This window comes from Molothrus aeneus, chromosome 1, assembly GCF_037042795.1.
Source record: "Molothrus aeneus isolate 106 chromosome 1, BPBGC_Maene_1.0, whole genome shotgun sequence".
Taxonomy (NCBI): Eukaryota; Metazoa; Chordata; class Aves; order Passeriformes; family Icteridae; genus Molothrus; species Molothrus aeneus.
The window spans coordinates 64,452,376-64,460,988 of record NC_089646.1 but is presented as its reverse complement, the minus strand read 5'-3'; the positions used below and the strand labels follow the sequence as shown (position 1 = coordinate 64,460,988).

The window sequence follows — 8,613 nt, the reverse complement described above, 5'->3', positions numbered from 1 at the left end:
ACTTCACAGTTCGCCACAACAAAATGCAATATGGCATCTTAAATAAAATCACCCTCTTCTGACTCTCGCAGAGGCTGCTTCAGAGCATTCCCTGGTTTCCAGCAGTTTTATTTCCTCCCTTAGAGAGACAGACCAGCCTTGACTGAGCAACCGATTTTCATGCATCCTTTAAACCAGCATTCCCTGCCTTTTCTGAAGGACAGCACACGTCGCTAGCTGTCTGTTTCTTCCCCCTTAAACAATATAGGTTCGGGGTTGGGTTGTTTTTTTTTTTTCTTTTTCCCCTCCCCATCTCATTTCTTTCCGCCTGCAAAGTGATTTGAGAGCCCCGCGACGCAGCCTGCTACAGGAGCGGGGACTTCTCTGGAACACTGGCGTGCGCAGGGATTAAGCCCACCGTAGAGAGCCAGCCTGGCCTTTGAAGTGTTACAAGGGGAGGGAGGAGGTAAGTGTCGAGGCGAGCCCCCAGCCCCCCTGCTCGCCCCGGGCAGCGTGCGGCGGCCCGCAAAGGGTTAAAGGCCGCCTTGGCCCGGCGGTGCCGTGCGTATGCAATAATCTGTGTGGCTCTCTTGGCCGACTGCCAGAGTGTTGCCTTGCCTCCTCCTCCTCCCTTCTCTCCCCCCCTTCCCTCCCCCCCCGCCCCCCCCCCCCCCCCCCCGCCTTTTGCATGAAGTAGGATCCTTGAGCTGTTGCAGAGGCAGCCAACTGCTCCATATTTGGCTTCTATTACCCATTTACATGCTGGAGAGCGGAGAGGGAGCGAGCGCTGTACCGCAGACATCATTTCTACTACAGTGGTGGAGACATCCCGGACCTGTGTCACTGCAGGGGGAAGGAAAAAAGCCAAACAAACAAAAAGCAGACCCAAGCCCCGTGATCAGCTAGGAAGACATTTGTGTGCGAGTCTCTCTCTGACCCCCCCACCCCCGCCAACCCCACCTCCACTGACACTTTACAGTAAGTGGCTTTTTTTTCCTCCTCTGCTTTCTGCCTCCCCCCCACCCGCCCGCGGCTTCTTCCCTTGTTTAGACTGCAAACCGCCGGCGATTTCCAGCTGGAAAAACACGGGGCTGAGGGGGCAGGGGAGCGCGCTGCCCACCCCGCTGCGGGGCTGCAGCCCGCCTCGCTGCGGCCGCCCCCGGCCCGCCACGGCCCGGCCCGGCCCGGCCCGGCCCGCAGGCGCTGTCGCCGCGGGCCTGGCCCTGAGGGGAGAGGGAGGGAGGGAGAGGGGGGCGGCCGCGAAATGGCCGAGGACGCCGCGCAGAAAACGGAGTGGGGATGCGGGACACGGGAGGAAGCGGGGGGCCGGGGCGGCCCCGCGGCGAGAGCCGCTCGTACAGCCCTGCCCCCCCGCCCCGCTCCGCTTCGCTCCGCTCCTTCCTCCTTCTTCACCCCCCCTTTCCCTCCCTCCCGCTTCCCCCCGGCCCGGGCGGGGTGTGGGTGGCCGCGGGGACGGTGGACATTTTGCGAGTCGCGGCTGCCCCCGGTGCGGCAGCGGCGGTGGCCTCGGGGTGTGTGAGACTGCGCGTGTGCTCGTGTGTGCGGGGGGGCGGTGTGCGGTGCCGGTGTGTGTATGTGTGTGTGCAGTGTGTGTATATGTGTGTGCGTGCGGTGTATGTGTGCGAGCGTGGGGGCTCTGGTGTGTCTGCGTGCGTGTGTGTGCGGTGCCGGTGCGTGTGTGCGGGGGGTGCGGTGCCGGCTGTGTGTGTGGGTTGCCGTGCCGTGCCGTGCCGTGTGTGTGTGTGTGTGTGTATGTGTGTGTGTGTGTGTGTGTGTGTGTGTATGTGTGCGGGCGGGGGGTGCGGTGCCGATGCGGTGCCGTGTGTGTGTGTGTGTGCGTGCGCGGCCGGCACGGCGCGGTGAGGGGGGGCCGTGCGGGGCTCGTACGCCGGGCGGACCCGGCGGGGCGCAGCGCGGGGCCGGTCGCCGGCAGGGCCGGTCGCCGCCACCGCACGGCGTATGTAGTACGGGGCTGGGCGGCTGCCGGAGGGTGAATGAAGCGAGGAGGAGGCGGCGGGGGAGGCGGCGCTGGCGCTGGGATGTGCCCGGCAGCAGCCCCGCTTCGCTTCACTCAGGGCCCAGGCCGGCTGCAGACACCACCCGGTACTGCCGGGAGGGACGGGGCGGGAGGGATGGGGGAAGGGGGGCGGCGGGGCGCCGCCGCCCCGCTGCCCGCCCGCGGCTGTGGGGTCCGGCCGGCGGCCTCCCGAGGGGAAGCGGGGCAGGGGTTCCCCGCCGCCGCCGCCCCGGGGCTCCACTCGCCTCCAGTGGCGACCGCTGCCCTCCTGCCGCTCACCGATCCCCCGCTGCCTCTGGGTTTGCTTGGGTCGGGTGGGGGTGGTTGGGTTGCGGGGCTTTGGGGTTGGTTGGTTGTCGTTTGGGTTTTGGTTATTTGTTAGGGTTTTTTTTGTTCATGTATTTTTTGTTTTGGTTTGGTTTGGTTTTTTTAACCCTAAGGCATCGTAATTTACCGGCAGAAAAACAAATAAATGACCCCGTGTACGGTTGTGGGTGCTGAATCCGTCAATGTGATTCCTGAGAATATATTAAAGTCTAAATTAAAGCGTGCTGGAAAAGCGTTAGCTCCTACTGTAATAGTAATAGCGATAATAATAAAATGACAGAATTGGGAGCGATTTACATGTTATTGAAGAGGAGGAATTACTGAAGAGTAATAATAGAAAAGAAAACAAGTCGGAAGCCCGTTATATAATGCACTGTGTAGACAACGAGAACGACAGGCTATTTTTATTTTGTTTACCGTATGCTGTGTAATAGGGACTCCTCTGAGCAGCATCTCTCCCCTATGAGCCCGAACTCCAGATAGAATTGGGGAAAAATTTTAGGCATTTCTTTTACAACCAGACGAAGAAATCTAGGTTTGTAAAACCTTCCTCTTTACAGATGATTTCTGTGTACAGAACGGGAAGGGTGTGCAGGTAAATGACCTTTGCCGAATACCTTTTCCCTTTCATAGGGTAAAGAAATTCATATTTTGTAAAGCAGTTTACACTTTAACCCTTAACGCTCATGGTTATGTATTTTATGCAGTAATGGTTACTTCACGCGTCAGATACGATCGGGCATAGTGAGTTACTCTGCTGACACACTGATAAGTCAAGGACTTTTAATTTCGGTTTCGAATGAAACCGTCCCCTAAAGGAAAATCCCGGCTTCATGTTAATCTATTTCTGTTCGAGTGATAGAGATGGTGCAGTTCTATCATGTGGAGCAAGGGTTATGAATGGTGGAGAGGGAAATTGAGAATGGCCAGGCAAAATATTGCGCCGTAGTTATTTTTGTGATGCTGCAGGATAATAGTAGTAATTGTACGTTACTGCACCTAATTTGTTCGTAAAACCGGCCCAGCATTTTACGGGTAGCAGCTGTTTTGAAAGGGTGGCTGTAATCTCCTCACTTTTTACATAAGGCAGAGGTCGATAGGTTTTCCTCCGTGCTCGGCTGTCTGTCTGTCTCTCTCATCATGTAGCGACATGTCAGCGGTGCCGGCTTTCAGCGCGCTTACTCCAGCCCTGATCAGTCATGTAATTAGATCAGGCTGCCATGGTAACAGACGGGATTCTCCGTATTCACCGGCCAGCCAGGTGCGTGTGTGGCTGCCGGGCGACCCAGCGGGCTACCACCAGCTCTGCGTGTGCCGCCTTGGTGGCGTACGGCCGGCGCGGCCACCGCCTCGGGCTTTCCGAAAATTGAAAGATGCCGGTGGTGGGTTCCTAATGGCCGAACTTCTAGGGAAGGGTGTTCTTTGCCCACTGGAGTGTCAGGCAGATGGGACCGTACGTGGCACACTTAGCAGGTCAGCCAAATCGTCAGTTCCATTTGCGTGTGTTATTAGCAAATTAATGAAGGTGTGGTACTTCGTAAAAATGCTTTTGCCTTATACAAGTTTGCATGAAAGTTTCTTCACAGTTTTCCTTTTTGTTTTTTTTCTTCCTTCTCTCCCCCCCCCCCCCCCCCCGCCCCCATCCCCGTCTGTCTGGTTTAACTGTTTGGTGGCTGTAGCAGTGTTTGCTAACAGTTCCCATTCCAACATTCTCATCATAGGCCACAGGCTTGTTATTCTCCACTCCTGTACTGTACTTTACACCCTGTGGCTGGTGAGATGAAAATTGGTGGTACTTGATGTCAGTATTGTCACTCTGGGTTTGTTGAAACCTGCTCATAGTTCTTTGCAAGGTCTAGGCCCTTCTGTGTGTTAGGTGAAAGCTGACTGCAGTTTCTCATGATAAAAATAATTTTTGCCTCAGCAAATACTTTGTTTCTAGTATGGGTGTATATTTTGCATTTGTGCTCATCAAAATAAGACTTTCTGACACAGTTTATAACAGCGTCAAAGGATATGTAATATAATTAGCTCTGAACTGCATGTTGCTCTTAAAAACGTTTCACCAAGCAATGTATATTTGTCTTCATTCTCATTGTTTGAACATGACTCTTTTCAGCCTTTTTTCCATAAATGTAGGTATAATTTTTTAAAAGCACTAAATTTGGCACTGTGTTCTAATGTCATAAATCTGGAGTAACTCCAGGGGATGGGATTGTGAGCCACTTACATGGGTGTATATCTCAAATAACTCTATTTATTGGATTGAATCCAGGCATGTAGTAGAATAACCAAGCTCAGAAAGTGATCTGCTGCATATCACTGTTATTTTCTCTATATTGCTTTTCATGGCAAAAAGCACTGTGGGCTTAAATAGTATTTTTGCCTGATTAAGGAGCAGCATTAAGTGTCTATAGAAGTGGGTAACACCCCTACTCCAGTCACTAATCTTGGGTGCACTGACACTAATATTGAACTTGGCCTGGAGGATTTTGTGTCTCAGTGATGAGAAATCATCAGCACCCACAGCTCCTGAGTGTTTGTAGTACCAGGCTGGAACATAAAGCAATCCAGAAATATCTCAGTAAAATAGATATTTTAATCACTCTGATGGTAAAGCACTGGAGCTGGAGGAGGAGGCAATGAGAAATGCCTGTTGATGGTTCAGCTGTTGTGGCGACAGGCAGTGGCGGTCTTGGGTTTGGTGTGATGAGTTTGCAGGTCTCAGCCTGCCTGCTGAGCAGGAGTGTTTCTTCTTGGAGGGGTGAGGGGACAGGGTATTTGCAGGCAATTTCCTGCACTGAAGTGCAACTTCTCAGTGCCTCAACTAACTTGCCCTTCTGGTTAGGAAGGAATATCCTCTGCTCGGTGCAGCTGCCTCCATTCTGAGGAGGTGTCTTGAAATACAAGGGCTTGTTAGTTGGACTGGCTGGAGAGAGTGGAATAGTCATGAGCAGGATAACTCCTGTAGTGTGAGCCTTAGTGTGCTGCATGCTGCTTATACATATTTTATTGTAAGACAAATTACCTGTGTGACTAAGAGTATTAGAAAGTAATTATTTTCAAAAAGGCAATATATACATAGTTGAAAAAACTTTTCTGAAAAATAAACAGTGCAGCTTTGCTTTTCTAGCCTGATTGAATCTATCTAGAAAGGTTGAAAAAACTAGTTTTGTTTTAAAAGACATTTGCAAGAGACATGGAACTTCACTTAAATTTTTTTTTATGTAATAGATCCAGTGGCCTAGTTTCCCATTAATTAAGAAAATAGACACTTGAATGCAGTCACCTGAAAAGCAACTAAAGATTTAAACATTAGAATTTTAAAGCAATTCTTTTGGTAACATGTCTAGTAAAACAAAATTAAGGCCTAATTTTTCCCCTTGCTGAGGTTTAGCAGCGCATCTTAGCAGATGACAGTTAGGATTGTCATTGTTCATATGCACACTGCTTTTGTTGTGGTGTACTAATTGAGGGAGAAATGCAATAAAAAAAGTGTGGCAGGCTGTAAAGGAAGTGCTTGTCAGGATTGCGTAGATGGTCTGAAGCACTGGCTGGCTGCAAACCTACTCCAGCGTGTGAGGCAGCTGCCGCTGGTGATGCTTGAGAGAAGTCAGGCTGTGTGACAGCCTCAGCTATAACCACACAGGTTGTGAGTGATTTGCTTGTTCTGGAGAACTGTGCAGGTATGGTGTGTACAATTCAGAGAGTGCAGATAACAGATTTAGTTGTAGGTCTCTTCTGAGACTGCTGTAACCAACTCTGCGTTAACAGATAAAGATATAATTAGAACAAGAAAGAGAAGTATGACAGGCTTGGCACAGGTAAATATTTCATTGCAAAGGACTCATTTGCTATATTACAGTGACTTCAATAGCCTAAGCTTTGCAAAGTGAAAATCCCATCCTCATCCTTTCATTTTACTTTTAAGCAAGACTCCAAATGTGATAAATAAATATACAGGTATTCGGTCAAAGGCACTATATTTTGGAGTCTTATTCAGTGGTTCACATTCTTTATATGAGAAAATTGAAGGTTTTTACATGGTTTTGGCTGAGGTGATGCATGACTAACATTTTAAAATGTAAGAAACTTTGCAGATTCCTGATTTTTTGCAAAAAGACAAAAACTAGATCCATGATCATAACTCCTTTTTGATCTCAGTGCATGTGTTGAGAATGTAATGCTTCATGGCTTTTTTTTCCTTTCAAAGCTGTAGTCTGAAGTGGTTGTACAACACATGCAAATCTGTATGTGTGCATTGGTCCCAGTCTGCAAAGTTACTTTAGTAGATGTCCCAGTGAGGGTTTTGCTGAATGAGGATTGATTAAAGAACCTATCTAGAGTTAAGTACGCGTGTAAATCCTTCCCTAAATAGGAACAAGTAAGTATGCTCATAAACTGAAACAACAGAAATGATTCTCAGTGAGGGAGAAATGGTCCCACTAAATCCTTTGATTGTACCAAGGGTGATAAAAATATTTGGTGAGATTCCAAGTGAAAACCCCAAATGTATTTTAGTAGGTGATGTCAGCAGAAGTTCAGTGCTGCTTCTTCATGATTTTGCTGAGCAAAATCACAGAAAAAAATTAAAAAACTACATTGTTAAAGTTTTTCTTTGTTTATATTTTTTGGGAATTTACAGTAATAAGCATCAACTGTAGCATGCCACCTTTAATGACAAAATAGTGTACAAGGTAAAGTCACATTTCAATGGGTGATTATTTTTCACCTAGTAGTAGTAATTGCAGCACTACGTTTTCAGGATGCTACTGCTTCTCAAATAAAATATATTCTGTTGGCAGTGAAGACAGTCATCTCCACTTGCTTATGATTCTTCACCTCATTAAGATCACATTTAGGAAAAGAGCACTCTGAATAAATGGGCTCTGCTCTCTACTGGATGAGCTCTGTCTGCAGAATTAAATCTATCATTTATTTGTGCTTGAGTAATAGTAAAAGCAGCCTCTCTCAGTCTTCGTTGGGATACCTTAGTGTGTTGTAAATGACTGTAAATGTTGACTCTTAACTGTGGTTTTGTTTCTCTTTATTTTGGTTTCCATCTCCTCAACTCCTGGATCAACAGTCACATTGCAGGCCAAGCCAGATGGGCAAGCAATACAAGCTGTGAATTTATTCTTGACCCTGTAGGACAGTGACTACCATCATTTTTTTCTTCACCCTACAGTTATGCTCTGCCAATAAGGTGAGAATGCAATGCTTTTTATTTCCTTCAGCAAGTGTACACTGTTTGCTCTGGGCTTTAGGCAAAGTGCACATCTTCCTGGTGTCTGTGTGATTACCTACCTGTGATGGGCTTGTACTTCCCTTGCCTGGCAGTAGAGGTCTTTGAGAAACTCTGCTCAGAAAAACTCCTTTAACTCTGGTGACTCAGTTCTGTGACTTACAGAACAAGTGGGTTCCAGATGGGTGGTTTTATGCTCACCTGAGGTCAGAGTGTATTCAGTTACTGGAAGATGTTAGTATGAATGGAAAAGTTGGCAGACTTTGATTCTTGTTATAAAATGCCATGTGTAAAATTGAATAAATCCTTCCTTCACTTTTATGATAATTTTCAGGATTCCTGTTGCTTGTCGCCTGCTTGGCTTTTCCACTGTCTTGAGTTTCTTCTGTACATTAAACTTTGTCCAGCATTAGAATAGTTCCCAGGATAATTAGTCACTACTGATGTATCTGTGTGTCTTTTGCTCTATTTTGAGGAATGCTTTCAGTTCTTCTGATTTTTCTCCCTGAAATGCTGTTGCCAAACAAGATGTAAAAGTGCACATGTATCAGTCTGCTGCTGTCCCTTTCCTCTCTCTCTCCTTCCCATATGGTTGTGGAAAATAACTTGAAAAGACCAAGTCCCAAGACTCAACAATCATACTGCCAATAAAAAGAACGTAAATTTTTATTTTATTTCTTTAATCTGATTGTCATTAAGCCAGCCTGGTTTTTTGGACCTATTCTGTGATTTTTAAATGCTTGGAATTGGCAATACTTGTACACTATTTTTTAAGGAAAAAAAGATAAAGAGTCATAATAAAATTGCCTGTGTCTTTAAATAAAAGAAAATGAAATATAGTGATTGCTTGCAGAAAACCAAAGGGTTTCTTTTTTAAATTTACAATCTGAAAGCTTAATTACAATAAGCACTCTTATTTATGTAGGGCTGATCAGAAATTCTCCATTGCAGAATAACTTCTTAATGTATACAGCATGTCATAGAAAAGTACGCAGTGCATCATTTACATTTTATTGTGGCTGTG

At 47.2% G+C, this 8,613-nt stretch overlaps 1 protein-coding gene across 4 annotated transcripts in view; it reads left to right on the top strand.

The window, feature by feature from the left end:
- Nucleotides 1–335: 335 nt before the first annotated feature.
- ATXN1 (ataxin 1) overlaps nucleotides 336–8,613 on the top strand; it is a 215,886-nt gene continuing 207,608 nt past the window's right edge. Inside the window, exons 1-2 of one of the 4 annotated variants that reach the window (XM_066545181.1) lie at nucleotides 687–957; nucleotides 7,431–7,550. The gene's annotated coding sequence lies outside the window, so the exon portion shown is untranslated. Of the gene's footprint in view, nucleotides 446–686; nucleotides 958–1,957; nucleotides 2,104–7,430; nucleotides 7,551–8,613 lie in introns of those variants that run through there. The other 3 variants (XM_066545207.1, XM_066545198.1, XM_066545190.1) reach the window with 3 other exon arrangements.